This window comes from Callithrix jacchus, chromosome 7 (genome assembly GCF_049354715.1).
Source record: "Callithrix jacchus isolate 240 chromosome 7, calJac240_pri, whole genome shotgun sequence".
NCBI classification, from domain to species: domain Eukaryota; kingdom Metazoa; phylum Chordata; class Mammalia; order Primates; family Cebidae; genus Callithrix; species Callithrix jacchus.
The window spans coordinates 39342843-39348842 of record NC_133508.1 but is presented as its reverse complement, the minus strand read 5'-3'; positions in this window follow the sequence as shown (position 1 = coordinate 39348842).

The following is a 6000-nucleotide window of genomic DNA, read 5'->3' as shown; positions in this document are numbered from 1 at the left end:
TGAGGCCCAAACAGTTCTTCCAGTGTGGTCCAGAGAAGCCAAAAGACTGGACACCCTGCCTTAAAGTGTCTGCCCCGTTCCCAGGACTCCCTGCAGCCGGGAATGACTGGGTGACCTCAGCCCAGAGGGTGCACAGCCTGCTGATCTGGGGAGGGCCCGGTGGGGGGTCCCAGCCGCAGTCCTCCCAACCTTGGGGCCACAGAGCCGGCAGGGGGTGGGGCTGAGGGTCCTGGGGTTGGGCCGTCCTGCACCTCTCATGGGGCCCCTGCTCCTGCCTCCTGGGCTCTGGGTCCTGCCCGCCGCCTCCCCTCTCCCCTCCTCCCCCACTCAGCCTCGACCCTGACCCACAGGGCTCCTCCACTCTTTCCCAAGGGTCGCCCTGAGCTCGAGCAGGAGGCAGGAGGACAGGAGCCCCCAAAGCACAGACAGTGGAGAGGACAGAGGAGCCCAAGGGGCCACCCCTCCGCTGGCAGCACTGCCTTTGTCCTTGTGCACCTGGCACCAGGCGGGGCTCGGGTTTCTGGGCAGCGCTCCCTCCGGCCGCGCCCTCCCCACCCTATAGCCGGACTCAGCTCTGGGTGGGCCCCCGTCCAGCTGGAAACCCAAGAAGGGGTGCGGCCGAGGCAGGCAGGTGGCCTAGAGGCCCCAGTGCAGCCCCCACCCTGCCCAGGGCCCACCCGACTAACTGTCCCAGCCCTGCCAGCAGGGGTGCAGGGTCTCCCCCATCCCCCCCAAGTCCTCAAACTAACCACCGGCCACCCCTCCTGCCGCCCCCCTCCTCGGTCCCAGCCAGTGCCTGGGAAAGGGTTAAGTCCGCCTGGTGGCCACGCCTATATTTACCCAAGAGCTGCACCTGAGCCCCAATTAATGCGACAAATGAAGAGAGATGGGGCCCAACCAGAAAAGGAGCCGCCCTCCCATGTGCCCAGGTGGCCTTGCCCCGCAGGGACCCAGGAGTGGGCCGGGCTCCAAACACCTACAGCTCCCACCCAAGCCCCCTCCTGCTCCCATCAGGGACGTCTGAAGCTCCCTGTGTGGGATTCCGCTTTCTCAGCAGGTTTTAGGGGGGCCACTTGGAGCACTGGGCTCATCCCTGAGCAGGAACCACCGCCCCCCTCCCTCCACCCCCCTCCCTCAGCCAGGACCTGGCAGGCCCCACACAATGCCCTGTAGCTGTGTCCCAGCCTGCCCTTGAGGCAACCATGCAGGCCCTGGGGGCACACTCTGTCCCTTTGCTGTCCAAGGGGTGGCCTGAGCCCCAACTCAGCACCCTCACAAGTGGAACGAACCCCTGAGGGCTTTGCCACCAAGCCATTTCCTCCTTGGCTCAGGGGTGGACCAGTAGGCCCAGCCTCACCCCTGCTGTCCGCTCAAGCCCTCAACCATGCTGCCTTCTGGAAGAGCCCCCTGACCTGGCACGGCCTCTGGCCTCTACTGTCCGGCCAGAAGGTGGCCTCGGCTCCCCACCCGCTGACCAGCCAGCCTGCCTCGCTGGTGTGAACGCTACAGCCCCCTGCCCAGGGCAGGGAAGCCAGAACCCCACCCCACTCCACAAAAGCACATCATCTGGTCCGGCTCCACAGGGCCGCCACCTCCAGGCCCACCCTCCTCAGCCCCCACTTCACCACCCCCTGCAGTGTTTCTCAAAGCTCTGGCCCTTCCCCTGCCCCCACCACTTACACCACAGGCCAAGGGTGGCACTAGTCCCCAACCCCCACCCAGGTCCACAGAGAATCATGGGCATCGGGCTCCAGGCACACAGAGGGCGGTGAATGCCGGGCTCCAGGCACACAGAGGGCCATGAGCATCAGGCTCCAGGCACGCAGAGGGTCATGAGCAGCGGGCCTGGTCAATTTGGTGAATCCCTGTCCCTACTAACAATACAAAATTAGCTGGGCGTGTTGGTGTGCCGCTGGACAGAGGGCCCCAGGGCCACGCACACCGGGCGTGAGACTTGCTACTGGACAGAGGAGCTGGCCAGTGCATTTGCAGAAGATGGTGGCCTTCAGGCCAGGGGCTCCTGGGTGACAGAGATGGGACCTAGGCTGGGAGGGCATGAGGGTGGAGAGGCACAAAAGGCAGAGGGTGGCATATGAGGAGCCCGGGAAGGCAGTGGCTGCACAGGAGTGTGTGGGTGTGGACAGGAGACTGTCCATTTCTGCCTGAGACCTAAGGGCTGGGGACACCAGGCCAGAGAATGGGCCCCGCCCCCAGCGGCCATCAGCTGGAAGCTCCACCCTCAAGGTCCCAACTAAGGTCAAGATGGCCACAGGCTTCAGAGGTCGCTGACCCCTCCTCAGCTGCACCCATCCACTGTCCCCAAAGCCTTCCCACGGGACCATTGCTTCTGTGGAGCTCTGTGCCCGCCCAGACCCCACTGACCTCCAAATGCGCAGACACGGGTGCCTGCCCCGGGCACTATGGGCACCTATTCAGCACAACTCCAAAAACAGCTGGTCCCATCCCACTGAGACTCCTGTGGGCGCCAGGGCAGGACAGTGGAGCCCAGGAAATGCCCAGCGCCGTGTGTGGGGTCTGGTGCAGAGAGAGCCTGCCTGAACCGGGCGCACAGGAGACTACCCCCTCAAGGCAGCCCATCCAGCTGGGGGAACCCACCCATGGGAACATCCTCCCTGGGGGAACCGGATGTTACTGGCACTCCCAGATGGCACTGAATGGTTTAGGGAGGGAGATGCTCACAACCTGCCCTGATTTTGGGAGTGGGGCAGGGGGGTGAGGAGGTGAATGGTTTAGGGAGGGAGACACTGGCGGCCTGTTCTGATTTTTGGGAGTGGAGTCAGGGGTGTGAATGGTTTGGGGCAGGGCAGGAAGCAGGCACGGGCATGTGGGGTGAGGACATGAAGGGTTCCAGGATTCCACCCTGAAGGTGTTTAGACAGCATAGTTCCTGAGGCCTGTGTTTCTTCAGAGAGAGAGAAAACCAGTTTTCTTGCACACGGAAAGGAAGCTCCGAAAAGAAGTACAAGCAGCCGCCCTTTTCCAGGAAAAGAAAACAAAATCTGTTTTAGGAGGCCTTCCCTCCCCCATCCACAACCCACTGGCCAGACTGGACAGCAGCCCCGTCCCAGCAGACACGGGACTCAGATCTGACTGGCCGAGACCTCAGAGCCCCTGACCCTGGGAGGGAGGCTGGGGGGCTTAGAGCAGGGCCAGGGCCCCATAGGGTCAGTCAGCAGGAAGGAGGTGAAACGTTCAACGCCAAGAGGTGCTGTCCTGGCCGCAGGCCCAGCCCCTGCCTGACACTGCAGGAGCCCAGATGTGCCAAGGAGGCCGGGCACAGGGCGAGGGGTGTGGCCGTTGGAGCCCCCACGCTGGGCCCCCAGCATCAAGGCTGCATTGCCTGCGCAGCCAGAGCATCATCCTCAGCACGACCCCACCGGAGGCATGTGCCAGTGACGCCAGACACCCAGCCCCGCCCAAAACCACTTGGCCTGTTGCTTCTCACTGTGAAGGTCTCCACATAAACCCAAGTGACCTTCCCTGGGGGTGGGTGTGACCCGCCCTCCCCACCAAGCTCAGTGCAGTTTTCTCCCCACCTGTAGCTGCCTGGGCTTCCCAGGGTGGCTGGTCCTTCTCCTTTGCGTTTCCTACTTTCTCCTAAAACTCAACTTTCACACGGAGCACTTGAGCACACGCAGCCCAGAACCTGCCCTGCTCTCACACAGAGCACGTGAGCACACGCAGCCCAGAACATACCCTGCTCTCACACGGAACACGCGAGCACACGTAGCCCTGAACACGCCCTGATCTCACACAGAACATGCGAGCACATATAGCCTGGAACATGCCCTGATCTCACATGGAACACGCGAGTACACACAACCCAGAACACACCCTGCTCTCACACAGAACACGTGAGCACACACAGCCCGGAACCCACCCTGCTCTCTCACGGAACACGCGAGCACACACAACCCAGAACACACCCTGTCCTCACAGGGAACACGGGAGCACACACAGCCCGGAACACACCCTCCTCTCACATGGAACACACGAGCACATGCAACCAAGAACACACCCTGTTCTCACACGAAACAGGTGAGCACATACAGCCTGGAACACGCCCTGCTCTCACACGGAACATGTGAGCACAGGCAGCCTGGAAGACGCCCTGTTCTCACACAGAACACACAGCTGGGGACAAGCCCTGCTCTCACTCGGAACACCTTGCACGCACACATGGCAATGCTCTGCTCTTCCTGGGGACTCATAAGGATGAGGTGTTGATGTTGGGGAGATGCAGCCGGGGTGTTGATGTCGGAGGTTGTGGGGATGTTGATGTGGGGGAGCTGTGAGGGGTGTTGATGTGGGGGAGCTATGAGGGGTGTTAATGTGGGGGAGCTGTGAGGGGTGTTGATGTGGGGGGGTTGTGGGGGTGTTGATGTGGGGGAGCTGTGAGGGGTGTTGATGTGCGGGGGCTGTGGGTGGTGTTGATGGGGGGGCTGTGGGGGGTGTTGATGTGTCCCTGGGCTCCTTGTCATATCCGCTGGCCCTGTGTGGATTCCCTGCAAGCATCTGCTGGCCCAGGTGGCTGTGAGCCTCCCAGGACAAAGTGCTTCCTCCAGACACAAGTTCAGGGGCACAGGCTCCCTGACATCGACCCCTCATAGCTTCTTGACATCAACACCTCCCACAGCCGCCCACATCAACACCCCCCAAAGCTCCCCCATACCGACTCCCCCACAGCTCCCACACATCGACTTCCCCCGGCAGCTCCCCCACATCCACCCTCCCTGGAGCTCCCCCACATCGACCCCTGGCAGCTCCCCAACATCCACCCTCCCTGGAGCTCCCCCACATTGACCTCCAGCAGCCGCTCTGGTCTTTCATTTGCCAGTGGACACATCCTAGGTGACACCTCACTTGGATGAGGCCCTCCCAGCAGGTGCCCGGCCCCAGTGCCCAGGGCTCAGGGCAGCAATGGTGGCGGGTCTCAGGCAGGGGTGGCATCTCTCTACTGCCCAGCCCTGCACCTTGCCCAGGAGAGGCCCGCACCCCATGCCCTGAACCATCTGCTTGGGGACCCCGTCTCAGGCTCTGCCTCCCAGGCTCCGCGCAGTCTGCGTGCCTGTGACTCCACCTCCCTGGTGGTGACGGGTCTGGCCTTCTGTCCGATGACGCGGGGATTCCTCCTTCTCTGTGGCTGCCCCCCACCTTTCCACGGAGTTTCTCCTGACAGTTTCCGAGGGCTCAGCCATTTGTCTCTCTCATTCCCCCGACTTTGCTTGTGGAATACTTTGCTCTTTTCCCGTTTTAACTTTAATGTGGTCCGTGTGATGGAAGGAAACGCGGGTTTCTCTCCAGACAGTCTGTGCACGAGCTGCAGGAACATTCTCGAAGAGATGAGAGAAAATGCGTGGCCACAGGAAAGAATGAGAATGTTACGGAGAGAATCATTCCAAGGACAGAAATGCCTCTTGGAAACTAACGGCAGCAATGGAAAGGGCTGGGGAGATGGAGTTGGGACGATCCCCGAAAGTGAAGCGGATGGACGAAGAGACCGGAATAGAAACGGAAATTCGAGGAGCTGCTCCAAATCCTGATGAATTCACCAGAGAGAGAGCAACAAAAATAAATAAGAACAAAATAACTTAAAAATTGAATTCGAGAAAACTGCCTGCGGCCGAAGGATAGGCATTTCCAGACAGAAACAGCCCGTGAAAGGGGTGAAACGGACCCACGCAAAGGTCCAGATTCTCGGGATGCCGGAGAATGGAGGCAAAAGGAAGGCCAAAAAACCTTCAGCAAAAACCCTGCAGACGCAGGTTCCATGCCAGGGATCGGGGTTGAGACGTCATCACGGATCCACAGCAGCCTCGGGAGCTGGGGACCGTCGGGGGACGAGCTTTTCGAAGAGCCTGCAGGATTCCGGGCCAGCTGCAAGTGCGGCGGGGGCCTGCCCTGTGCCCCTCATTCCCTCACCTGAGTAGACCAGAAAGGGGAGGTCTGGGACCCGGGAAACCCACCCTGGGAAGAAGCC